The 27,933-nt window shown below is 36.4% G+C and overlaps 1 protein-coding gene across 1 annotated transcript in view; it reads right to left on the bottom strand.

The window, feature by feature from the left end:
* The window catches only part of LOC123547002 (nucleolar complex protein 3 homolog), a 323,445-nt gene that overhangs the window by 161,834 nt on the left and 133,678 nt on the right, over nt 1-27,933 (bottom strand). The window lies entirely within an intron of this gene.

Below are 27,933 nucleotides of genomic sequence, written 5' to 3'. Positions count from 1 at the left end.
AGTGTTTAATGCGCGTTAAATATAAAATTTTTTTTTATCGTAAAAATTATTAAACATCTAATTCTCATGTGTTTCCGCAACTTTTATAGTCTGTCAGTATACGTAGCATAATTATACACCATTAATATCCATATATCTACAAAAATATATCCCGGGTGCCATGAGAAAACCAACATAGTGGGTTGCGACCAGCATGGGACGAGACAAGCCTGCGCATCCGTGCAGTCTGGTCAGGATCCTTTGCTGTTCGCTTTCAAACCCTATTGGGATTAGAAAAACTGTTAGCGAACAGCATGGACCCTGAGCGACTGCGCGGATGCGCAGGTTGGTCTCGATCCATGCTGGTCGAAAACTAAGACTATGTTGGTTTTCTCATGGCACGGCTCAATTATATATTTTTTCTGTTCTTGTCGGACGATGTGGAGGCCAGTCCCTTTTTTTAAGTATTCGTTTAAAACATTGCGTTATTCTTAAATTTATTTAACCCCAAGATTGCATACGTTACACTAAAAATAAGATAATTTAATTGTGCCCAAATGTTTATTCACCCTTTTAAAATTTTTCATTGTGTATACAATTTTGCCTGGGGATAAAATAATTCGGTCAGTGTTGTTTCAAGCTGGGTCATAAAAATATGTTAACCCACTTACTACAAGTGATAGGTACTTTATATTTTATGGTTTTATGGTTAACCTGTTAAGTACATCATTTTGCGCCCTGCTGAAAAAAAAAAGGCGTTTGTGGTCATATTTGAAGATTACAGCTGTAAAATGGATTTAAAAACAGAGAACTGAAAAAATATCAGTCAATCGGAAATATCGTCAACTTTAATTTGTTAAAATGTCAAAAGGGTCCTTTGAAAATCGATTTAAAATAACAGACTAAGCGACCAATTACTTATTGTTTGTACGTGTATGGTCCTGAAAGTAAATCTTTGTTTAGATGTTAATATGTAACGATTTTAAATATTTTTAGATAACCATATTCATATTACTAAATATTATTTTTATTTGACAATAAATAAAGTATTATATACATATTCGACTTGTTCCGCATTTCACTTTAATTTTAAATTTTAACTTCATTCAAGTACATCGTTAGTAAACCGATTGCCTGTAAATGCATCAGATAAAAAATTATAATGACCAAAGCTATTATTTAAACGATTCCCCCCACCCCCCCCCGTGTTACAACAACAACACTTTGTACGGAAATCGACAAATTGGATTATTTGTTCTCCCGCTTTATGGGTTTTTAAAGATTTTAAACTAAAAATTGGTAATGCAAAAGATCTATAATATGTATGTATTTTAGGTCACTATAAAATTCTTATAACTTTCAGATTAATAATCGAATTCTACATAATATAAATTTTTATTATTCCCAACCTTTTTTTATGTAATACTTTGAAAAAAAAATAGCATCACAACCGCTTACATAGACTTACAAAGTCTGTAGAGATAAAATAATCTGTAATAGTATTATTTCTTCAAACTGAACTGATATTTTCGCAGAGAAAAACTTTTCTTCTAGACGAGGCAAGAGATGTTGTAATTTTTTGCAAAAGTGCCATCTAGAAAAAAGCGTTATTTTGTAGATTACCCCGGGAAACCCCTTTTCTAAAATAAAAGATTTTAATTATTAACTTTATTAATGCTTTTCCGAGGGTTTTCCCGTTTTAATCGAATGAATGAACGTTTCGTGACGCCTTATTCATTCTTAAAGCTAGCCTCGGTACCTAGCTTTACGAAATAAAACTTCTATCTGGAGTTGTTTTTGTCCTTTCAACTTTAACTCGTTTAACCCCAATGGTATTCATCAAATAATTTTTGCACGATATTTTTTTTTTTATTTCAAACACTTGCAACTTTAACATTTGGTGACTGACATCCTTTTAGACTATCGGATGAAAGAATGAAAGAAATAATAGTAAACGATTAAAATGTGAAGAAATTTATCAATCGAATGAAAGAATGAATGAATATTTAACGGCTATTCTGAATTTTTTTTTTTATATTAAGATTACAAAAATTAAACTGACCTTTCTGACGCTTCGGGAAATTTTTTAAAACAATAAAAAGCAACCCGTGTTTCCGATTAAATTTAAATATAATTCATGGTCTGGTTGTCACAAAAAAAATCAGTTTATTAAAAATTAAAATATAAATCAATAAGTACTTTTTCGTGACTTCCTTTCCCGCTGAATATGCAATATACAGATTATCGCGTGCGGTCACTTGACCCGTGTTATCACTTCGGGATATGAACCCGCGAAGCGTGACGAAGCGTGTTCCCAACTGATTGGATACCTAATATCTATGCATTAAAGACCCAATTAATTTGCGCTAATTTGTGTTAACTGGCATTCATCGAGTTTCTGATATTGTCAATTGCAGGTGAAAAAAAATGTTAGAAATTGTCAGACTGGTTACCAGGCTTAGGGTACATGGGGTATCTATCTGATTTAGTTAATATGCATACAATTATTATCAATTATGTTGCAGTAAAAATGTTCGGCAGAAAATTTTTATAGAATTATTACAGTTTATTTTCGTGGAGATGGGTAAATCAGTGTAAATGCTTATATCAAATTTTATTTAATGAAAAAACATCCCTTAATCTTTGCCAATTTTTTTTCGGGGCGTTTTCGTTAATTTTAAGCAATATTTGTATTTTATACAGTCAATCAGTGTCACGCCATCCACGTTACCAGGTTATCATTTCTTTAAAGTAAAGTAATGTGATGTTATCGCTACCTGTTTTATCTTTATAAATTTTTTTTTCTTAAAGTATTTATTTTTTAGTCGCTTGTGACTGGTAATGTGTCTTTCTTTTTGTCTAGAATATTTTAAATAATTGACTTTTTACAACAGGGTGAATGTGATAACTTTTAATAAATGGACTATAATATCACGGTGCGTTTGGGCAAATAAGTGGAAAATCTGCAAATAAATTTAGGGGAAAAGGTATGGCAAAAAAATGAACCCACTACCCTGATATTGGCAGCTAAACGCTTTGCCGCCCAGCTACCTGCACTGCGATAGTATAATATCAACTAAGAATTATTATATGTAATATTTGTATCGCTATTTTGTTTTGGACATTGAAAATGAATTTATGGAAATATACGAAAATATTCACATGTGCTAGGTCAATACTAAGGACCCTACATCCACGAGAAATAAAAATAGTCTGCCACAGTGTATACTACAGTGGAATAGAGGGCATAGGAAACATTTTATTTATCACGTGCACACGTGTTAGCACCACATTCGCACATGTTAGATTTCCACGTGCGAATTTTGTTGATTAACACGTGCGCACGTAATAACTATCTTAGCTAACACGTTCGCATGTGATAGCTATCACGTTCGCAGTTGTTAGCTGACACGTGCGAACGTGAAATATTACCAACGAAACTAATCGAGATATCAGCCTTTTTTCAAAACAAGAAACACTTACTTCGTAAATTACAGCTAACTATAAATAACACTTCCTTATGAAAGACATCCATTTAGAAAATTGCAGGATTTTCACGCTTTTTTCATTGATCAGCTAACACGTGCGCACGTGTTAGTTATCACATGGGCAATGGTAGTATAACGTGCTGTCACTTGCGCACGTGTTAGTTATCACCGCGCAGTGTGAATTACCACATACGCACGTGGTAGCTAACACGTGTGTACAGAAAAAATAAATATTTCCTATGTCCTCGCTATGCCACCGTTTCTATACATAGAAAATCTGCAGAATTACATCGAAACAAAAGTCAACGGATATGAAAATATTTTTCGCTTAATGATTTATATTTTAAATAACAGTTGAAAGTGAACATTGAAAAAAAAGGTATAAAAAACATATTTTATAGCTCTTTGAATTATTTAAACTGAATGACTTCGGTAGATTTTTGTGCTTTCTTTATTACCAAAAAAGCTATGTTATCTACATGTTGGTTTAAAGATTCGACCCACCTGGGGTGGGTTTCCGTGGTCGAGTGGTTTAGATCGATGACTTCAAACCCGTTGCCCATCACCGATGCGGGTTCAAGCCTCACTCAGAGTGTTAAAATTCTCCATGATTGTGAGGAAGACATTAAGCAGGTGCTCGCTCGTCCGATGAAATAATGCACGTTTGGGAACCCGGGGTATTCCTCCACCAAGAAAACAGGAAAGTCGCTAAAGGACCAATAAGTGTGTCAGCGCAACGTTATCCCAACAAAAACACAAAAAACGACCTACTCGGTCGGTGCAGACATACTGTATTAAATCGAACGAAAGGCGTTTGGTCGAATCTTTGGACGCAGACATTATATCGATTATTTTTCGTCTGTAAAAAAAATTAGAATTGTTTCATAAGTAAAGTGTCAATACATGTCTTATATACTTTTCAGTACAAAAATATAAATGGATTTTGTTCCCTTTTTTTATAAATTTTGCATTGTATGCACAAGGGGTTGGAAATGTGCAGAAAAGAGTAAATTATGCTTGCATTAGAATTTTACAATGGCGATGACCCCGGATGTATTTATCATAAAATAAATAGGGATGAATTGATAATCCTTTTCTTTTCTCAATCGGCTATTTAGATTAAATGTTAAAATAATCGGGAACGCGCTAGATGAAATGATGGATTCATTCATGTTTGATTTAAAATTTAAACCTGTTTTTCCGTGATGCTTTTTTCAGTTCATGTCATATTAGTATTAAACATTTCTTTCTTTCAATTTTTGGCATTCATTCTACATTTCACGTACAAGTTCGAAAACAGCAGAACGTTTGACCTTTGAAAAAGCCGGAGAATATAATTTTCACTACACATATTGATTGCATCCCGTATTTTTGGAAAAATATAAATTATTTAAACCCCGTATTTCCGGCATTATACGGGAAATATACGGAGTTGTATCCAAGCATATACGGACATATACGTCCCGTTTTTTCGAAAAATACAAATTATTTAAATCCCGTATTTCCGGCATATCGGGAAATATACGGAGTTGTATACGAAGAAAATACGGGAAAAATTTTAAACCTGTTTTTCAATATACAACTATACATACCCCGTATATCCAGAATATACGGGAAATATACGGAGTTGTATACAAAGAATATACGGGAATTAAGTCCCGTATTTTTAAAATATACAAATTTTAAATCCCGTTTTTTCTGGCATATTACAGGAAAATACGGGTTGTACACCAAGCATATACGGGACATATACATGCCGTATTTTCGAAATATACAACTTATTTAAATCCCGTATTTCCGGCCCTATACGGGAAATATACGGAGTTGTATACGAAGAATATACGGGAAATTTAATCCCCGTTTTTTCGAATATACAAACTATACATATCCCTATATCCAGAATTACGGGAAATTCGGGGTTGTATATGAAACATATACGGGACATATACGTCCCGTATTTTCGAAATTACAAATTATTTAATCCCGTAATTCCGGCATATACGGGGAAAATAAAGGAGTTTTTTACAAAGAATATACGGGAAATTTAATCCCCGTTATTTTCGAAAATATACCCAAAACTATAACTATCCCGGGATTCCAGAATATACGGGAAAATATAACGGGTAGTATATAAATTTTATACGGGAATATACGTCCCGTATTTTCGTAATATACGGATTTATGTATTCCCCTACACCAGACATATACGGGAATATACGGTGTTTGTATACGATCAGAATAACCCTTTTTGAATTTCCCGTATTTCAACAATTTTACGGGGTTATCCCTATACTATTTCATAGTATACGGAATTCGTTTTTATTAGTATACGGACTTTTTAAATATCAAGCCCCGTACACGCCCGTATTTTAGTTTTTCCCCTATTTTTCCCGTATACGGGTAATATACGGGATCCCGTACACTCCCGTATATTAACACTTTTTTCGCAGTGATACTCCTGTAAAGTTTAGTAGAAATTTGCTCACTCAATGGTGTAAGGGAAGTTGCAAAATTACCATGACATTTGACAAACAAATGAATAAAGTATTGCCAAGTCCCCTACTGGAAGGCACCTAATTGTTTCTACTGCAGTATAACATAATGAATTGATATATGTCAATGATGTATAAACAATATTGTACTATATATACAATATGTTATAACAAAACACTTGGATTAAAATTTGCATACATAAAAACCTAGTTGTTTTGTATATGGATTTATTTTGGCCAATTATAAAAAAGTTATCATATAAGTTATCTATAGTAACAACCAAGGGAAATTATTAAAAAAACAAGTAGCTGCGTTCAATAAACGCTTGATGCCCCCGGTGGCATCCTTGTCGATACAAAGCAACCTAAGTCCAAAACTAGGTCAAGTTCAAGGTCAATGTCAAACTGAGGTCAGGTGATGTCTGAAGATGAGGAATGGTCACAGGTTACATCTGCATTAGTATCAAGTCATTCTAGTTAGGGGTATTGATGCTAGACGAAACAGTCCCATTTGGTTAACCTTGTACGGACGTACGGACAAACGAACGGACGGACAGGACAACCACTATATGCCTCTGGCATCAGTAGATGCCGGGGGCATAAAAATATATTTGAAAAAAATATATTACAAGTCCACACACAAAAAAAAAAAAAGAAAAAAAAAATCTATTAAATAAAAAATATATTACATGTCCACACAAAATTCTTTACCAGGTAGAGATAGGTCAAAATACATCTAAAAATTCAATGTAACATGCATGTTGTACCACAGAAAAATGGTCTCGATTTTTCCCTATGGCCAGTAATAACAAGAGTGCCAGAATGTCACAATATACGCCCGTCACAGCAAATTTCTTTACACTAGCACCTGTATTTGCAAACTGAATTTTAATTTTGTGGTAGTAATTATTGTAATTCTTTTGTTTTTCTAAATCCACATAAAAACTCCTTACCAGGTAGAGATACCTTAAAATACACCTAAAATTTGAAAGTAACATCTATGTTGTACCACAGAAAAGTGGTCTTGGTTTTTCCCTACGGTCAGTTATAAAAAAGTCACAATATAAGTTATTTATAGTAACAACTAAGGGAAGTTAATCTTGACCTTAGACCTAGGGCCCTGGTTCTTGCACAAGACACTCCATCTCTTGGTGGTGAACATTTGTGCCAAGTTATATCAAAATCCCCCCATGCATGAAGAAGAAATGCTCCGGACAAAGTTTTCATTCTTGTATCCTTTGACCTCTAAGTGTGACCTTGACCTTAAACCTAGGGACCTGGTTCTTGCGAAAGACACTCCGTCTCATGATGGTGAACAATTGTGCCAAGTTAAATCAAAATCCCTCCATGCATGAAGAAGATATGCTCCGGACAAAGTCATTCTTGAATTTGACCTTTGATCTCTAAGTGTGACCTTGACCTTAGACCTAGGGACCTGGTTCTTGCGCACGACACTCCGTCTCATGATGGTGAACAACTGTGCCAAGTTTCATCAAAATCCCTCCATGCATGAAGAAGATATGCTCCGGACAAAGTCATTCTTGAATTTGACCTTTGATCTCTAAGTGTGACCTTGACCTTAGACCTAGGGACCTGGTTCTTGCGCACGACACTCCGTCTCATGATGGTGAACAACTGTGCCAAGTTTCATCAAAATCCCTCCATGCATGAAGAAGATATGCTCCGGACAAAGTCATTCTTGAATTTGACCTTTGACCACAAAGTGTGACCTTGACCTTAGACCTAGGGACCTGGTTCTTGCGCATGACACTCCGTCTCATGATGGTGAACAACTGTGCCAAGTTTCATCAAAATCCCTCTATGCACGAAGAAGATATGCTCCTAACAAAGTCTGTGGACGCCGCCCGCCCGCCAGGGGCGTTCCCATAATACGTCCCGTTTTTCAAACGGGCGTATAAAAAAAGTAACAATATAATCTATTTATAGTAACTAGATGCCCACGGGCAACATGTCGAGCCCGCCCGCTGTCAAAAGGACTGGGAGTTGCACATGACACTCCCTGTCTCACTGAGGCAAACAATTATGCCAAATAAAAAAGAGATTGCAAAAAGTTACAATATATGTTGTTTAAAGTAACAACAAAGGGACGTAAATCTTAAAAAAAAAAAAAATTAAAAATAAACAAGTGAATGAAGTATTGCCATGCAATACAAAGTCCCCTACTGGAAGGCACCTAATTTTCTCTACTGCAGTATAACATAATGAACTGATATCTGTCAATGATGTAAAAACAATATTGTACTATATATACAATATGTTATAACAAAACACTTGGATTAAAATCTATATAAATAAAAACCTACAGTTGTTTTCATATTGAATTTTTTTGGCTGATTATAAAAATGTTATCATGTAAGTTATTTATAGTAACAACAAAGGGAAATTAATCTTTAAAAAAAAAAAAAAAAAAAAAAAAAAAAAAAAAAAAAATCTATATAATATAAGTCCACAAGAAACTCTTTACCAGGTAGAGATAGGTCAAAATACACCTAAAATTTGGATGTAACATGCATGCTGTACCACAGAAAAGTGGTCTCAATTTTTCTCTACCGCCAGTAATAAAAAAGTTACAATAAAATCTATTTATAGTAAAACAAAGGGACGTAATTCTAAAAACAAGGGTGCCTCATGGTGGTGAACATTTGGTCCAAGTTACATCAAAATCCCTCCATGCATGAAGAAGAAATGTTCCGTACAAAGTCATTCTTGAATTTGATCTTTGACCTCTAAATATGACCTTGACCTTAGACCTAGGGACCTGGTTCTTGCGCATGACATGTTGTCTCATCCAGGGGAATATTTGTGCCAACTGATATCTAAATCCTGCTTTGCATGACAAAGTTATAGACCGGACAGGAAAAAAATCCTCTTGACCTTTGATCTCAAAGTGTGACCTTGACCTTTAAGCTAGGGTACTGGGTGTTGCGCATGACATGTCGTCTCATCATGGGAAACATTTATGCCAAGTAATATTGTAATCCCTTGATGGATGACAGAGTTCTGGATCGGACAGGGAAAAAACCTTATTGACCTTTGACCTCCAATTGTGACCTTGACCTTTGAGCTAAGGGTCTGGGCTTTGCGCATGACATGTTGTCTCATCATGGGGAACATTTGTGCCAAGTAATATTAAAATCCCTTCATGGATGGCAGAGTTATGGATGGGACAGGAAAAAAACTCTGTTGACCTTTGACCCCCAATTGTGACCTTGACCTCTGAGCAAGGGGTCTGGGATTTGCGCACGACACGTCGTCTCATCATGGGGAACACTTGTGCTAAGTGATATTAAAATTCCTTAATGAATGTCAGAGTTATGGACCGGACACGAAACAGACCCTGTTCATGCTATGTTAACATTTGACTGCTAAGTGTGACCTTGACCTTTGAGCTAGGGGTTTGAAAGTTGTGCATGACACATCGTCTTATTATGAGGTACATTTGTGCCAAGTAATATTAAAATCCCTTCATAGATGGGAGAGTTATGGACCGGACAGGAAAAAAGCCTTGTTGACCTTTGACCTCCAATTGTGACCTTGACCTTTAAGCTAAGGGTCCAGGTTTTGCGCACGACACGTCGTCTCCTCATGGGGAACATTTGTGCCAAGTAATATTAAAATCTCTTCATGGATGGGAGAGTTATGGACCGGACAGGAAAAAAGCCCTGTTGACCTTTGACCTCCAATTGTGACCTTGACCTTTGAGCTAGGGGTCCGGGATTTGCGCATGACACATCATCTCATCATGGGGAACATTTGTGCCAAGATATACTAAAATCCCTTCAAGGATGGGAGAGTTGTGGACCGGACAGGAAAAAAGCCATGTTGACCTTTGACCTCCAATTGTGACCTTGACCTTTGAGCTAGGGGTCCGGGTTTTGCGCATGACACGTCGTCTCATCATGGGGAACATTTGTGCCAAGTAATATTAAAATCCCTTCATGGATGACAGAGTTATGGACCGGACATGAAATTGCGGACGGACGGACGGACAGACGGACGGACGGAATGATGGAAAAGTGCATTCCTATAGTCCCCGAAACTGGTTTTCAACCAGTAGGGGACTAATAATTCTAAGTCCACACAAAAATCCTAACCAGTAGAGATAGGTCAAAATTCACCTGAAAACTGGATGTAACATGCATGTTGTAATACAGAAAAGTGATCTTGATTTTTCCCTATGACCAGTAATAAAAAAGTTACGAATATAAGCTATTTATAGTAACAACAAAGGGAAGTAATTCTAGGATCTTGCACATGACACTCCGTCTCAAGTTTCATCAAAATCCCTCTATGCACGAAGAAGATATGCTCCTAACAAAGTCTGTGGACGCCGCCCGCCCGCCAGGGGCGGAACATAATACGTCCCGTTTTTCAAACGGGCATATAAAAAAAGTAACAATATAATCTATTTATAGTAACTAGATGCCCACGGGCAACATGTCGAGCCCGCCCGCTGTCAAAAGGACTGGGAGTTGCACAGGACACTCCCTGTCTCACTGAGGCAAACATTTATGCCAAATAAAAGAGATTGCAAAAAGTTACAATATAAGTTGTTTAAAGTAACAACAAAGGGACGTAAATCTTAAAAAAAAAATAATTGTGCCAAGTTACATCAAAATCCCTCTATGCATCAAAAAGAAATGCTCCAGACAAAGTCATTCTTGTATCGAACTTTTGACCTCTAAGTGTGACCTTGACCTTAGACCTAGGGACCTGGTTCTTGGGCATGACACTCCGTCTCATGATGGTGAACAACTGTGCCAAGTTACATCAAAATCCTTCCATGCAAGAAGAATAAATGCTCCGGACAAAGTCATTTTTGAATTTGACCTTTGACCTGTAAGTGTGACCTTGACCTTTGAGATAGGAACCTGGGGTTTGCGCATGACACTCCGTTTCACTTAGGTTAACATTCAAGCCAAATATAAACAAGATTGCTCCATGCATGTCAAAGTTATGGTCCGGACGGACGGACGCACGCACATACACCAAACAGCCATTTGGACAACTATGTCTTCGCATCCCCAAGCGGGTTCGACAAAAACAAAGGGAGGTAATTCTTAAAACAAGGGTGCCTCATGGCAATGAACATTTGTGCCAAGTTACATCAAAATCTCTCCATTCATGGAGAAGAAATGCTCTGGACAAAGTGATTCTTAAATTTAACCTTTGACCTCTAGGTATTACCTTGACCTTAGACCTAGCGACCTGGTTCTTGCGCATGACAATCCGTCTTATAGTGGTGACATTTGTGCCAAGTTTCATCAAAATCCCTCCATGCTTGAAGAAGAAATGCTCCTGACAAAGTAATTTTTGTATCTGACCTTTGGCCTCTAACTGATACTTAAATCCTGTCTTTCATGACAAGATTATAGACCGGACAGGATAAAAATCCTATTGATCTTTGATCTCAAAGTGTGACCTTGACCTTTAAGCCAGGGTTCTGGGTGTTGCGCATGACATGTCGTCTCATCATGGGGAACATTTGTGCCAAGTAATATTAAAATCCCTTCATGGATAGCAGAGTTATGGACCGGACAGGAAAAAAGCCCTGTTGACCTTTGACCCTCAATTGTGGCCTTGACCTTTGAGCTAGGGGTCCGGGTCTTGCGCATGACATGTCGTCTCCTCATGGGGAACATTTGTGCCAAGTGATATTTAAATCCCTTAATGAATGACAGAGTTATGGATCGGACACGAAGCAGACCCTGTTCAAGCCATGTTAACATTTGACTGCTAAGTGTGACCTTGACCTTTGAGCTAGGGGTCTGAAAGTTGGGCATGACATATCGTCTTATTATGAGGTGCATTTGTGCCAAGTAATATTAAAATCCCTTCATGAATGGGAGAGTTATGGACCGGACAAGAAAAAAGCCCTTTTGACCTTTGACCTCCAATTGTGACCTTGTCCTTTGAGCTAGGGATCTGGGTCTTGCGCATGACACGTAGTCTCATCATGGGGAACATTTGTGCCAAGTAATATTAAAATCCCTTCATGGATAGCAGAGTTATGGACCGGACAGGAAAAAAGCCCGGTTGACCTTTGACCCTCAATTGTGACCTTGACCTTTGAGCTAGAGGTCCGGGTCTTGCGCATGACACGTCGTCTCTTCATGGGGAACATTTGTGCCAATGATATTAAAATCCCTTAACGAATGACAGAGTTATGGACCGGACACGAAGCAGACCCTGTTCATACCATGTTAACATTTGACTGCTAAGTGTGACCTTGACCTTTGAGCTAGGGGTCTGAAAGTTGGGCATGACACACCGTCTTATTATGTGGTGCATTTGTGCCAAGTAATATTAAAATCCCTTCATCGATGGGAGAGTTATGGACTGGACAGGAAAAAGCCCTTTTGACATTTGACCTCCAATTGTGACCTTGACCTTAGAGCTAGGGATCCAGGTCTTGCGCATGACATGCCGTCTCATCATGGGGAACATTTGTGCCAAGTAATATTAAAATCCCTTCACGGATGACAGAGTTATTGACCGGACAAGAAATTGCGGACGGACTGAAGGACGGATGGAATAATGGAAAACCGCATTCCTATAGTCCAGAAACTGGTTTTCAACCAGTAGGGGACTAATAACCTTAGGACGGCCAGCTCATATTTATGCAACCTCGCCAGGTATATGTATGTTTTTGACAACACAGAAAATGACGTCACTTGACCTTCAGCTATTTCCGGAAGTAAATAAAATGAAAGTAGAAATGCTAAACTTGAAAACGAAAGCCGCATTTTGATTCGTAGATAGTCAGGGGTCACGCGCAGGGGTCACCCCGTCTAAATGTATGCGCGTGGACTTCTTTTTTTTTTTTTTTTTTTTTTGCTATTGGGGAGCCAATTTTCAGCACTTTATCACGAATTGAAATTACCTGGGCTTTAGTACAGCATGTCAGCTTTTAATCTATTAAAAAGTATTTGAGCTCTGGATAAACACAAATCCCACAGGGGTCCGTAACGGACCAAGGGTACATTGATAATTTCGGAACTTCATCAAATCGCTCAAATTGTCATTTTTGATGTTGTCTGAGAGTGTCAGTATATGCCTCAGATGTAAGATATAACCGTATTTGAGAGCTGCAAACCTAGACATTTCAGAAATATTTTCAAAATAAGTTTCGTGTAATAAATGTTCTTTCTACGGAAGCTTGAAAGGGCCATCAGACGCTAATACGTTTTAGTATGTTAAGGCTGCGGAAAGGATATAGGGCCACAACTCCCCAGAAATTCTCTGAACCAGAACATGCTGACAATATACATAACTAGAAGATACAGTTATAAATGTGGCCTCTAGAGTGTTAACAAGCTTTTCCTTTGATTTGACCTGGTGACCTAGTTTTTAACCCCACCTACCCCAGATTTGAACTTAACCTAAAGATCATCAATATTAACATTCTGACCAAGTTTCATAGAGATATTGTTAAAAATGTGGCCTCTAGAGTGTTAACTATCTTATCCTTTGATTTGACCTGGTGACCTAGTTTTTTGACCCCACATGACCCAGATTCAAACTTGACCTAAAGATCATCAAGATTAACTTTCTGAATAAGTTTCATAAAGATACAGTCATAAATATAGCCTCTAGAGTGTTAACAAGCTTTTCCTTTAATTTGAACTGGTGACCTAGTTTTTGAACCCAGATGACCCAATATCGAACTCGTCCAAGATTTTATTGAGAGTAACATTCTGACCAAGTTTCATTAGATTGGGCCAAAATTGTGACCTCTAGAGTGTTAACAGTCAAATTGTTGAAGACAGACGACAGACACAGGGCGATCACAAAAGCTCACCTTGAGCATTTCGTGCTCAGGTGAGCTCAAAAAGAAGTGGCCAAATATCATAAAATTTGATGAATAAAGGGTCACAACTCTGCTGAAAATCATTCAACCAGAAAATGTTGAGAATATAATTATACAATGAGTGAAAATCAGTATCTCTAATAGTCAGGAGTTAAATCATGGATTTTAAATCCAATCTATACAAGCCGGATAAAAGTACCAAACTTCACATTTATATTTTATAGCTTGTAGATAAGTTTGAAAAGGATTTTAAAAAGGTTTGCCGCACAATAAGGTCTATTTCTAGCAATTTCAAAATGGCCTCCATGAAATATCTAAATACAAGAGGCTTTTGGAAAGGACTGCATTAAGTGTCACATTTTATTGTTTAAATTTGTCAAAATTACTTGAAATTTTAGTTTTACACCTGTTTATATAATTTTATGGAAATATTTCAGCTTATAAATTTCTGCTATTTGTAGCTTTTCAAGATTGCCACCAACTCAAAAACACCTGAAAAATACAAATGAAAATTTGTATGGATATATTACATATATTGTTTGTTTTGGAGAAACATGTGCTCTATGTTAGTATCTTGTAATGTATATTCTGCATCACATATGAAGCTGAATCAAATCCAAATGAAATCTTACTCCAGCAAGTGGTGAACAAACTTCCCCCAATCTATCTACAACAAGAGCACTACAATGCGGAGCAATATACGCCCGAAGGTATGACTTTTGACCCCTAAGTGTGACCAAAGGGTTATATCAGAGGATGGGAGCAAAATTTATAGAACTTGACTGTTGAAACCCAAAGGACAGAAACAGCAAAGAGAAGAAATTCCAAAAAAAGTTACAAAATAAGCTATTTCTAGTAACATAAAAGGGAAGTAATTCAAAAAAAATATTATTGTAAGTGAACAAAATAGGGATCTGCCAAATAAAAAACAAGAGCTGTCACAGGAGACAGCGCTCTTGACTATTTCGATGCTGGGTAGTGAAACTGGGCACATCTGAGGAAGCTGGAGCTGTCACTGGAGTGTTTAATGACTCCAATGGTGGATGAAGATATTGCACAATAGCTTGAGTCTGTGTCAAAAAATTTAAGTTATAAGAGTGATAAAGATAAAATGTATCAAAACACTATATAAGTATATCGTAAGCAAAAAGGGGCATAATTCATTAAATATTGGTGCCAGAGTTATGCAGCTTGTGTCATATACTGTGGGTGATGATGTTGAACAACTATTTTAAGTTTGAATCAAATCCATTCAGTAATAACAGAGACAGAGTGAAAGTGCATCAAAACTTTAACCTAATATTCTCAAAACTTTAACCTAATATTCTAAGTAAAAAGGGGGAATAATTAATGAAAAATTGGTGCCAGAGTTATGCACCTTGCGTCATATGGTGTGGGTGATGATGTTGAACAACTATTTTAAGTTTGAATCAAATCCATTCAGTAATACTAGTAACAGAGACAGAGTGAAAGTGCATCAAAACTTTAACCTAAAATTCTAAGTAAAAAGGGGAAATAATTCATGAAAAATTGGTCCCAGTGTTATGCACCTTGTGTCATATGATAAGGGTAATGATGTTGAACAATTGTTTGAGTTTGAATCAGATCCATTCAGTAATAACAGAGATAGAGTGAAAGTGCATAAAACTTTAACCTGAAATTCTAAGTAAAAAGGGGAATAATTCATGAAAAATTGTGCCAGAGTTATGCATCTTGTGTCATATGATGTGGGTGATGATGCTGAACAACTATTTTAAGTTTGAATCAAATCCATTCAGTAAAACTTTAACCTGAAATTCTAAGAAAAAAGGGGGAATAATTCATGAAAAAATGGTGCCAGAGTTATGCACCTTGTGTCATATGATGTGGGTGATGAATCAAATCCATTTAGTAATTACTAAGACATAGTGAAAATGCATCAAAATTAACCTTAAATTCTAAGTAAAAGGGGGCATAATTAATGAAAAATTGGTGCCAGAGTTATGCACCATGTGTCATATGATGTGGGTGATATGGTGGAACAACTATTTTAAGTTTGAATCAAATCCATTTAGTAATAATTGAGATAGAGTGAAAGTGCACCAAAACTAAATTCTAAGTACAAAGGAGTACAAAGGGGAGATAATTCATCAAATATTGGTGCAAGAGTTATGGCTCTAGTGTCATATGATGTGAGTGATGATGCTGAACAACTATTTTAAGTTTGAATCAAATCCATTTAGTAATAACTGAGATAGAGTGAAATTCTAAGTAAAAGTGGGGGATAACTCATTAAATATTGGTACCAGAGTTATGCACCTTGTGTCATTTGATGTGGGTGATGATGTGGAACAACTAATTTCAGTCTGAATCAAATCCATTTAGTAATAATTAAGATAGAGTGAAAGTGCATCAACACTTTAACCTGAAATTCTAAGTAAAAAGGGGGGATAATTCAGTAAACATTGGTGTGAGAGTTATGGCCCTTGTGCCATATGATGTGGGTGATGATGAGGAATAACTATTTTAAGTTTGAAACAAATCCATCAAGTAATTACAAAGATAAGGAGAACAAGAGGGCCATCATGGCCCTGTATCGCTCACCTGAGTACCATTGCTCAAAATGATATGATCAAGTTTTGACATAGAGCACATAGGCATACACATTAAAAATCATCAGGATAAACATTTTCTTGTAACAGTCCCTTTTGAACTAGTCAGGGCCAATTTCCATACCACGTTTGAGGGTCCTAGGCTAAAATGCTGCATTTTTGTACTAACATGACTATTCCTTACCCTGGAAGACTTGAATAACATTTAAAACCAATCTCATTTAGATGCTGCTGATATATATTCGTTTACATAAAATAAAGGGAGGTAATTTGTCATAAATTCAGTCAAAAGTTATCTACCCTGATTGTCCGAGTCCATCTGATGGCACAAATGACATTTCAAATCAGTATCTTCATTGGTTACTGAGATACACCCATTTTAATTTGAAACAAAAGGGAGGTAATATGACATAAAATCAGTCCATAGCTATCTACCCTGATTGCCTCAGTCCAACTAAAGACAATAATGAAATTTCAAATGAGTTCTTTAAATATTTACCGACATAAATCCATTTTTATTAAAATCAGGGGAGGTAATCTTGCATTGGTATATGCATGTAGAAGATACAGAGAACAAGCCTATACAACAATATATTAGTAAAGTATTCATATCGATAAATGTTCAATCAAGAGTTATCTAATATGACTATTTCTTACCATGGCAGACATAAATAACGTTTCATACCAATCTCATTAGAAGCTGCCAAGGTGTATTCATTTAGATAAAGGGAGGCAATTTGTCATAAATTCAGTCAATACGTATCTTCACTGATTGTCCAAGTCCATCTGTTGATATAAATGAAAATTTCAGATCAGTATCTTCATTAGTTACGGAGATATACCCATTTTAATTTGAAATAAAGGGAGGTAATTTGACATAAAACAGTCCATAGTTATCTACCCTGATTGTCTCAGTCCAACTAATGACAATAATGAAATTTCAAATAAGTCCTATAAGTACTTACTGATATAAATCCATTTTGATTACAATCAGGGGAGGTAATCAGATATAAAATAACTCTGGAACCTACGATTGGATCTGACAGATTCGTCATGGAATCCAAGATTTATTGTTGTTGAAGATATTTTGGAAGTTTGTATCAAATCAAACCATAAATGAAGTCTCTATATGTCTGCAAAAGCCAAAATAGCAAATTTTGGACCTTTAAAGGGCCATAACTCTGGAACCCATGAAAGAATCTGGCCAGTTCAAGAAAGGAACCAAGATCTTGTGGTGATACAAGTTGTGTGCAAGTTTGGTTAAAATCAAATCATAAATGAAGCTGTTATTGTGCAGACAAGGTCAAAATAGCTAATTTTCGCCCTTTCAGGGGCCATAACTCTGGAAATCATAATGGGATCTGGCAAGTTCAAGAAAGGAACCGAGATCTTATGGTGACACAACTTTTGTGCAAGTTTGATTAAATTCAAATCATTAATGAAGCTGCTATTGTGCTGACAAGGTCAAAATAGCTTATTCTTGCCCTTTCAGGGGCCATAACTCTGGAACCCATAAAGGAATCTGGCCAGTTCAAGAAAGGAACCAAGATCTTATGATGATACAAATTTTGTGCAAGTTTGGTAAAATTCAAATCATAACTAAAGCTGCTATTATGCAGATAAGGTCAAAATAGCTAATTTTGGCCCTTTCAGGGGTCATATCTCTGGAACCCATAACGGGATCTGGCCAGTTCATGAAAGGAATCGAAATCTTATGGTGATTATACAAGTTGTGTGCAAGTTTAGTTAAAACAAGCAAATTCGATGAATTGGTATCCCCCGCCGAAAGGGTTTGTGGTGAGGAATGGCAAAAAAATATATCCAGCAAAAAGTTAAGGATGTTAATAAGAAGCAAATAATTTCATTAGTCAAAATCAATTTAACAGAAAACAAATGTTTAATTAAAGAGTACATAATAAATGTATGATACTTTGATCCTGACTAAAGAATTTATTTTGAATGGGATATGCTTACTGTAATAAGCTTAGCTTTTAAAATTAGATGCAGTTAATTGAAATATGATCTTGAAGTTTAACTGGAACGAAATATTGTCTTTGAGTGGTTTGGCACCAGGTGTTGTTGTTTAACATGTACATTTGAACTTAAAAAAACAGATGTCCTTATGAGAACACTGGTAAGATATCTTGAACATGACTGAGGGCAAGGCTTGTGCAGTCACAACTTAACATGTTGAAGGTTTGAACATTTAAAAAAAACAAGGGTGCAGAATGTCACAATATACGCCCGTCACAGCAAATTTGTTTACACTAGCACCTGTATTTGCAAATGGAATTTTAATTTTCTAGTTGTTTACAATGTTGTTTTTTTAGAAATTATTGTAATTCTTTTATTTTTCTAAGTCCACAAAAAAATCCTTACCAGGTAGAGATACCTTAAAATACACCCAAAATTTGAAAGTAACATCAATGTTGTACCACAGAAAAGTGGTCTTGGTTTTTCCCTACGGTCAATTATAAAAAAGTTACAATGTAAGTTATTTATAGTAACAACTAAGGGAAGTTAATCTTTAAAGAGAAAAAAAAATCGAAAAATTACAAGTCCACACAAAATTCCTTACCAGGTAGAGATAGCTCAAAATACACCTCAGAATTGGATGTAACATGCATGTTGTACTACAGAAAAGTGGTCTCGATTTTTCCCTACGACTTGTAATGAAAAAGTTACAATATAAGCTATTTATAGTAACAGCAAAGGGAAGTAATTCAAAAGAAGGGACCAGTGCATGACACTCCGTCTCATGATGGTGTACAATTGTGCCAAGTTACATCAAAATCCCTCCATGCATGAAGAAGAAATGCTCCGGACAAAGTCATTCTTGTATCTGACCTTTGACCTTTAAGTGTGACCTTGACCTTAGACCGAGGGACCTGGTTCTTGCGCATGACACTCCGTCTCATGCTTGTGAACATTTTTTTTCAGCACTTGTCATTTCAGGCAAGTAAGTTAAGAAAACCACTTGCCCGAAAACATTTTTAATTGCCCGAAATCATTTTGTTTGAAAAATATGACAACATTCAGTTATTTAAAGTGTAGGCAACTAAACTACCCACACTATCCATGTGCAGGCTAAGCAAACGTAAGTGGATAACATGTTGCAATATTCAAGTAACTAGCAGACAGAAATTATGGGAGAAAACTGTAGAAACAAGCAAATTCAATGAATTGGTATCCCCCGCCGACGGGTTTGTGGTGAGGAATGGCAAAAAGATATATCCGGCAAAAAGTTAAGGATGTTAATAAGAAGCAAATAATTTCATTAGTCAAAATCAATTTAACAGAAAACAAATGTTTAATTAAAGAGTACATAATAAATGTATGATACTTTGATCCTGACTAAAGAATTTATTTTGAATGGGATATGCTTACTGTAATAAGGTTAGCTTTTAAAATTAAATGCAGTTAATTGAAATGTGAGCTTGAAGTTTAACTGGAATGAAATATTGTCTTTGAGTGGTTTGGCACCAGGTGTTGCTGTTTTACATGTACATTTGAACTTAAAAGATCAGATGTCCTTAAGAGAACACAGGTAAGATATCTTGAACATGGCTTAGGGCAAGGTTTGTGCAGTCACAACTTAACATGTTGAAGGTTTGAACATTTAAAAAAAAAAAAAGGAATGGAAATATATATTTTTTTAGGGGGTGGGGGTGCAGGGGAACAGGAGAGGAAACAAAATTTCACATGCTGATTATAAATATTGATTGAAAATTAAAAATGAAAAAAAAAAAAAAGGTAAAAGGGTGAAGTTGGAGGCGGGGGGGGGGGGGGGGGGGGGTATGACTGGGTGGAGAAGTGAGGTGGGGGAATGGTACAACTTGGAAGGTTTGAAAAAAAATCTAAAATAAGAAATGAAAAAAAAAAAAATTGGGAGGTGTGGGGGGGGGGGGGGGGGGGGGTGTGACCAAGGCAAGTGGGTGACCAGGTGTGGGTGCGTAACTTCACATGTTTATAATAAATGGTCACAGAAAAGAATGAAAGAAATTTAATGAAATTCTGCCGAATGGTAAGCTTGTTATGTACAAATATGTTGATTTTTAGACAATTAAAGGGCAATAACTCTGAAGTTACAAAAAGAAATCCGTCCAAAATTGTCTGTGCACAACCACATTATAGTGCTCTAAATTCTGTTAAAGTTTCATAGTTCTAGGTCAAATATATCAAAAGTTATGATGCAGAAATTGGCATATCTATAGATCTATAGTTACCTAAACTTCTAAGGGCCATAACTCTGGTGTTACTTGGGCAATCTGTCTGAAACTTGATGGGCCCCATAACCTCATAGTGGTGAACATGTATATGAAGTTTGTTTAAAAAAATCTAAAGCAAGGAATGAATTTTTTTTTTTTTTTTTTTTTGGGGGGGGGGGGGGGGGGGGCGGGGGATAGGGGGGGGAGGTGTGTGATCAAGGTAAGGGGGTGACCAGGTGTGGGTACACAACTTCACATGTTTACAATAAATGTTCATGGAAAAGAATGAAAGAAATTTAATGAAATTCTACCAAATGGTAAGTTTGTTATGTACAAATATGTGGATTTTTATACAATTAAAGGGCAATAACTCTTAATTTACAAATAAATCCAAATGAAATTGTGTGTACACAACCACATTATGGTGATCTAAATTCTGTTTAAGTTTCATAGTTCTAGGTCAAATATATCAAGTTATGATGCAGAAATTGCCATATTTATAGTACCCTATATAGTTAACACTAGAAACTTCTAAGGGCCATAACTCTGGTGTTACTTGGGCAATCTGACTGAAACTTGACGGGCCGCAAGAACTCATTGTGGTGAACATGTATATGAAGTTTTAAATAAATATTCCCAACCATTTCCTAGATATGGCTCCGGACGGACGGACGGACGGAAAGACGGACGGAAGGACGGACGGACGGACGGACAACGCCAAAACTATATCCCTCCGACTTTCGTCGGGGGATAAAAAAGTAAGACATATACCAGTATCTAGTTATATGCCAGGCATGGGGTTCAAATTTGCACTACCCTTCTAAAACTTACTTTTTAGTCAGGGCCTTTAAAATATAGTGTAGCTGTTCAAATTTAACTGCAATAATGGATCTGGCTGGTTAGCCCCCCACTCCCACTCCACCCACCCCCAAAAATGTTGTGTTTCTGGTGGCCAAAAAAAGTAGGTTCGGTAAGCACTATTATCAAGTAAATGTAGCCTATTATCACAGTCCGGGGCGACGTGGACAAAATAATATGTCCATAATCATCATCAACCCACCCGTGTTTAAAGCGAAAAAAAACCCCATCAATTATCGGCAATTATTCTGTTGTTAAACAAGTAATTGGCCTTGTTTTCCTTATCAATTAAAACCCTCTCAAAGAGCTAAAAGAAGTGTGTCGGCATCACGGCATCTGAAGTGGAGATCAAAGCGGTATAATTGCCCGAGATTGTCATGGCATTACGTCATGTTTTCGCGCCATGTGACACATCACTGTCTGATCGTACGGCCTCGGTTTTTTAAACTGCTGAGAAGAAATCAGTAAAAAGGGTTTCTTCTTTATTTTTTTTTTAAGCGAATGTGCAATATCCCGTATAAACTGACAGGTAAATGTGTCAAACAATATTATTTACGTTCATGAGGTCCCGTAACCTATTCATCCGCACTTGCAGAAATCTGTTTGCCAAAAAATCATTTTACTCGATGTATTTAAATTGCTGCCGCTTTTTAATTATTTAAGATTTTTTAATTCTGTTTTTAGTACTTTCTTGTCAGAAGTCTGAATTTTATGACCATAGTATGTATTATTTATTTACTTTTAGAAATAAATAATTAAGATCGCGCTGTTTGAAATTTTACAAATAATTGTATGGAACTTCGATCGTTTTTATAAAATTTTGCCTACATTTCTGTCGACATCTTATTAAGATCGTTATAGAATTCAAACTGTATTACATCTAAAGCGGGGCTGAAAATTTGAAGCGATTTTATCAAAAAATTAATGCACTACAAGCGTTTTTTTTGTGTACGTGTCGATAAACATTTAAGTAGCGGCGATACGATAGGTCGCACGTGCTCGTGGAATGGAAAATTACTGGCATGACGTTTTGATATCTTTACGATTCACGGGTAAATTCTAGTCAATCCAGGTAATTTTTGTGTTATGCGGACCGGAAATATCGTTGTCATTTAAAAGGAAACATCAGATAAATCGGTGAAATTCCACGCTTTTATTATATTAACAAGTTTGAAAACTTAGTAGCCCGACGGACTACCCAGCTTGGGAAATTCGGTAGGCCGTCTGAAAAACTGGTAGCCTCGGGCTACCGGGCTACCGTCAAGATCGAGGCCTGTTTGACCCCGGGAGTCATGATTTGAACAAATTTTGTAGAAGTCTACTAGGCAATGCTACATGTCAAATATCTAAGATCTAGGCCTTCTAGTTTATTTTTAGAAATTTTTTGAAGATTTTCCTATGTAAAATCAAGTGACCCCTGAAGCGGGGTCAATTTTGACCCAGGGGTCATGATTTGAACAAATTTTGAAGAGGTCCACTAGGCAATGCTACATGTGAAATATCTAAGCTGTAGGCCTTCTGGTTTATTTTAAGAAAATTTTTAATGATTTTCCTAAGTAAAATCAAGTGACCCCTGGGGCGGGGTCAATTTTGACCCCAGGGTTCATGATTTGAACAAATTTTGTAGAGGTCCACTAGGCAATGCTACATGTGAAATATCTAAGCTCTAGGCCTTCTGGTTTATTTTTAGAAAAGTTTGAAGATTTTTCTATGTACAATGAAGTAACCCCATGGGGCGGGGTCATGATTTGAACAAATTTTGTAGAAGTCTATTAGGCAATGCTACATGTCAAATACCTAAGATCTAGGCCTTCTGGTTTATTTTTAGAAAAATTTTGAAGATTTTCCTATGTAAAATCAAGTGACCCCTGAAGCGGGGTCATGATTTGAAAAATTTTTGTAGAGGTCCACTAGGCAATGCTACATGTGAAATATCTAAGCTCTAGGCCTTCTGGTTTATTTTTATAAAAATTTTGAAGATTTTCTTATGTAAAATCAAGTGATCCCTGGGGCAGGATCAATTTTGACCCTGGGGTCATGATTTGAATAAATTTTGTAGAGGTCCACTAGGCAATGCTACATGTGAAATATCTAAGCTCTAGGCCTTCTGGTTTATTTTTAGAAAATTTTGAAGATTTTTCTATGTACAATGAAGTAACCCCATGGGGCGGGGTCATGATTTGAACAAATTTTGTAGAAGTCTATTAGGCAATGCTACATGTCAAATACCTAAGATCTAGGCCTTCTGGTTTATTTTTAGAAAAATTTTGAAGATTTTCCTATGTAAAATCAAGTGACCCCTGAAGCGGGGTCAATTTTGACCCCGGGGGTCATGATTTGAACAAATTTTGCAGAGGTCCACTAGGCAATGCTACATGTGAAATATCTAAGCTCTAGGCCTTCTGGTTTATTTTTAGAAAAATTTTGAAGATTTTCCTATGTAAAATCAAGTGACCCCTGGGGCAGGGTCAATTTTGACCCTGGGGTCATGATTTGAACAAATTTTGTAGAGGTCTACTAGGCAATGCTACATGTGAAATATCTAAGCTCTAGGGCTTCTGGTTTTTGAGAAGAAGATTTTTAAAGATTTTCCTATGTAAAATCAAGTGACCCCTGGGGCGGGTCAATTTTGACCCCGGGGTCACCCAGGGTGACCAAGGCAAGTGGGCGACCAGGTGTGGGTGTGCAACTTCACATGTTTATAATAAATGTTCACAGAAAAGAATGAAAGAAATTTAATGAAATTCTGCCAAATGGCAAGTTTGTTATGTACAAATATGTGGATTTTTAGACAATTAAAGGGCAATAACTCTGCAGTTACAAAAGAAATCCATACGAAATTGTGTGTGCACAACCACATTATAGTGCTCTAAATTCTGTTAAAGTTTCATAGTTCAAGGTCAAATATATCAAAAGTTATGATTCAGAAATTGCCATATTTATAGTACCCTATATAGTTAACACTAGAAACTTCTAAGGGCGATAACTCTGGTGTTACCTGGGCAATCTGACTGAAACTTGACGGGCCGCAAGAACTCATAGTGGTGAATAAGTATATGAAGTTTTAAATAAATATTCCCAACCATTTCCTAGATATGGCTCCGGACGGACGGATGGACGGACGGACAACGCCAAAACTATATCCCTCTGACTTTTGTCGGGGGATAATAAAATCATAAATGAAACCTCTATCGTGCAGACAAGAAAATGTTGACGGATGGACGCACGCACGGACTGACAACGGATGAAGGGTGATCACAAAAGCTCACCTTGTCACTATGTGACAGGTGAGCTAAAAAAGAGAAAGTGTAAAAAAAACTTTAACCAAGGTGGGGATGCAAAAGGACGCTGACGCCAGTTTGAGTAGGATAGCTCTCCATATACTTCGTATACTAACAAGAGCACTGCAATGCAGAGCAATATACACATGAAACAAAGTCATATGACCTTTGACCCCTAAGTGTGACCTTGACCTTGAAGCGAGCCCTACGAAACACGAGCTCTGCACATCGTCTTGATGTGGTGGACATTTGTGCCAAGTTACTTTGTAATCCTTCAAGCAGTTCAAGAGTTACAGAGCGGACACAAAACAGTCATATGACCTTTGGCCCCTGTGACCTTGACCTTGAAGCAAGCCATCCAGAACATGCGCTCTGCAAGTCGTCTCGATGTGGTGAACATTTGTGTCAAGTTTCTTCGAAATCCTTCAAGGGGTTCAAAAGTTACAGAGCAGATACGAAATAGCTAATGGACAGACTGACAGACAGACACCGGGGGTATAACATAATACGTCGCTTCGGGCGTATAATAAAATGGTTCATAATGATGAAAACAGATGTAATGCTTTAATTCTGTTCAGAAGTTCAGACACATTGTGTGATGATAGGAACTCACATCTGAAATTTGTCAAATGTTGATAAACCTTAAATGGGTCACGAGTTCCATGCCACCATGATTGTTAGAATAAATGAAAATCTGTACACCTGTACCCTGTTGCTAATTTGTCAACAAGACTACAGAACCCCATCCTAACGGAGATGGAGTAATTTTAAGAAGGTAATGAAATATTTTAAACAAAATCTCTCTGTTAAGGTGGAATGCGCCTAATTTGAAGTTATTGGGTTTCGTTTCGAAATTTTGATTAATATAAAATTCAGCATATTTCTCATAGACTGCATATTTTACTTTTTTGATATTTTTGTAACTTTTATCTCTGCAAACCTTCGAAAACAGCCATTGACGTCCATTTTTGATTAACCGTGATTTCACGTCCATCAGACGATTTTTGTAAATCGTTCTGTTCATTCTACAAAAAGCGATTTGCTTGCAACTCATCATATTTTCATTTAAAAATATCTTTAAAATGATGTATGATTTATGGAGATCATTTTAACGTAAAGGTCGATATTTAAGTTAAAGTGACATCAGAACGAGAAATATGACGTTGAGTTTCGAATAAAAATTTTGCCCCACCCCCAAATCACAAGGTAACGCAATTGAGTATTTTTTTTCCAGTATCTCCTCTTTTCTTCCATAAATCTACTATTTTATTTTTCTTAGTACAATTAAATCAAAATACTCTTTAAAACTCTGCTACCTTTGTTGAAATCATTTCAGTGTAGAACTCACGCTATTTCCGCGCGTAAAACTGGATACATAAAGAAATGAAATTTTATGCATGTAATAGCATAGGGGCAAAACAAACAGAATACAACTTTAGAACATTTAAAAAGCCCTAAGGTAATCAATATCATCATGTTTGAATAAACTTTATTAATTTATTTAACTTTACTACAAATTTAACGTTTTGGAAATATTTTAATTGTTTGGAGAGTAGTTGCATGGACACCCCGATTTCGAATAAAGTACATCCTCTTCGAATACCCTGCGGGGAAACAGAGTATATTTGTTATACGGAGGCTGTTGCTCTGAAAAGGTTTATTTAGTAACTTGGCTAGAACAGAAACACCATCCTTTGCAAAGAGGTTTTAGCTCTCCAGATATGTGTTTAAAGAAGGTTATCCTTGTATTCATAGACATGTAATAGAAACATATTCCATATGTAATTCTTTTTCATTACAGAAGAAATCTATCAAACACCACAAATATGAGTAAACATTCTGCTAAAACTGTTAAATATTCCAAGAAATAAAAAAAAAAAATTTGGGGGGGGGGGGGGGGGGGTTAGCGCTATTTTCTATGTTACAGCGGGAAGTTAACCTAGCCAGTGTTCTTGGATTCTGTATTTTCAACAAGTAACTTCCAACTTCACCACATACTAGTAAATCAGAGTTGGAGGACGAATGTTTTCGGTCAGGTGCCTCCTATCAAGTCGTCATGCCCTACCCGGGGATCGAATTCACGATTCATAGATCTGCGCTCCTTCTATTGAGCTCAGTGGGTGGGGTAAAAAAAAGAAACTAGCGGTTGTGAGTGAGACTCTGTAATTCAACAGCGGTTAATTGTTAAACATGTGTAATTCTATGCTTCCATTGTCTTTATGTGCGACTCAAGAATCGTATTTACGAGATATTAGGATTTGTAAGGGCACGTGTATATGTGTAAGGTTTCACTTCTTATTTTAATAAGCGTCTTAGGTGTCAAAATTCAGAATGTAACAATTTTCAACATTCATCGGAAGTTTATAAGGATACTCTAAGGCGTATATGTAACCCAGGGATAGTATCTCTTACATCATGATTACAGAAATTATAGAAGTTATGATTTATTTCAAATAGCGCCTGTGGTATAAAATATCAAAAAATGAAAAATAAACTCTGACCTTTAAAACCGAATTCTGCCGTCAATATACTGAACATTTGCGTAGAGCAGATAATTTACCGGGCAAGCTCGTGGCAACTAATCTTATGGTCATCTTATGGGTTGTGCGTGCATGCGTGCGTGCTTAGGGAGTGTTAGGGATAATATAAAGAAAAACAAGATTCAAACAATCTATACTCCTGTGGCGGGGGGGCTAAGTCAATTGTGATACATCTGAAATCACAAACTTTAAAATATTTGAACTTGTATAATATTGAACTATGATATTTTACAATAATTATGTTTCCAGGGTGTAAACTCCGAACTATAGATACAGTTGTATATGCATAGTGTTTTATTTTATTTTCATTTTAGCAGCGTATTACAACGGAAAACTTGTTTACTGGTATTTTGAATAAGATAAAAATGAAAAAAATAATCATTATTAGAAAGAAATATATTTAAAGCGATTTAAAAAACATGATCAGTATTTTACGCAAAGTTTCGCATTGGGGTATGTAAAATTTTTGCATTGAAACTATTTCGCACTGATCACCAGTTTTACAGTTATAAAGACCTCTTTTGAAAAGAAAACCCTCTTTCTCACGTACCAAGATTCGTTTCATGTCTGTAGTGAGCCTCTGATGAATGAGAGTGTAAAATACTAACATTTGAAAAGAGATATATCAGAAAAACAGGTAAACTAAGCTATGTTGTGATTTGGGG

The sequence above is a fragment of the Mercenaria mercenaria genome, chromosome 9 (assembly GCF_021730395.1).
Source record: "Mercenaria mercenaria strain notata chromosome 9, MADL_Memer_1, whole genome shotgun sequence".
In the NCBI taxonomy this organism is placed as follows: Eukaryota; Metazoa; Mollusca; class Bivalvia; order Venerida; family Veneridae; genus Mercenaria; species Mercenaria mercenaria.
Note: the sequence above shows the minus strand (reverse complement) of the source record. Positions and strands in the feature narration are given on the sequence as shown.